At 34.8% G+C, this 770-nt stretch overlaps 1 protein-coding gene across 4 annotated transcripts in view; it reads right to left on the bottom strand.

Moving 5' to 3' along the window:
• Window positions 1-770, bottom strand: part of LOC106869328 (uncharacterized) — a 70,013-nt gene that overhangs the window by 57,490 nt on the left and 11,753 nt on the right. The window lies entirely within an intron of this gene.

The raw sequence follows: 770 nt of genomic DNA on the forward strand, positions 1-770 counted from the left end.
ATATATATATATATATATATATATATATACATATATATACATATATATATATGCATATACATAAGCAAGAACAAGAGAAAGTCACTGCGAGAGGGTCAATTTTAGAGTTATCATAGTACAACATTTGAAAGGAAAAGGAAAGGGTTTTTATACGTATATATACATCTACATACAGCTCTATATACATACATACATACACATATACATGCATATATAAACATACATGTGCATGTAAACATACATGCACACATATACATACGTGCGTTTCAATATGTATTTATTTTCTATCCGAGAGTGGTACACAGCTGTAAAATAACTAATGAATAAAAACGGAGCGAAACATTTTGTGTGTGGAAATGCAAAAGAAATTAACCATTCTGTCGGTTTCTGCGGAGGATGTTGCAGGATATTACAATGGGATCTTCTAATGAAGTATTTGGCTGTTAAACAGTACATTATACTTTGCAATGCTATCCGCAGGAAAGACTATATAGACACAACCCCCCCCCCCTTCAAACACACACATACACACGTGCGCACACACACATATACGCGTACACACACACACACACACACACATACACACACACACACACACACACACACAAACACAGATACATATATTTTAGGAAGTTAAAAGTTATGACCAGTCATAGAGTGACCATTGGCTTCGCACCTATAAAGCGCTTAGCAGAATTGACGACTCGTTCGATTCAGTCTTTAACTTTCTATAAAATATATTACTGCTTTAGAGCATGCTTCTTTCTCGG

Source organism: Octopus bimaculoides, chromosome 17 (genome assembly GCF_001194135.2).
Source record: "Octopus bimaculoides isolate UCB-OBI-ISO-001 chromosome 17, ASM119413v2, whole genome shotgun sequence".
Lineage (NCBI taxonomy): Eukaryota > Metazoa > Mollusca > Cephalopoda > Octopoda > Octopodidae > Octopus > Octopus bimaculoides.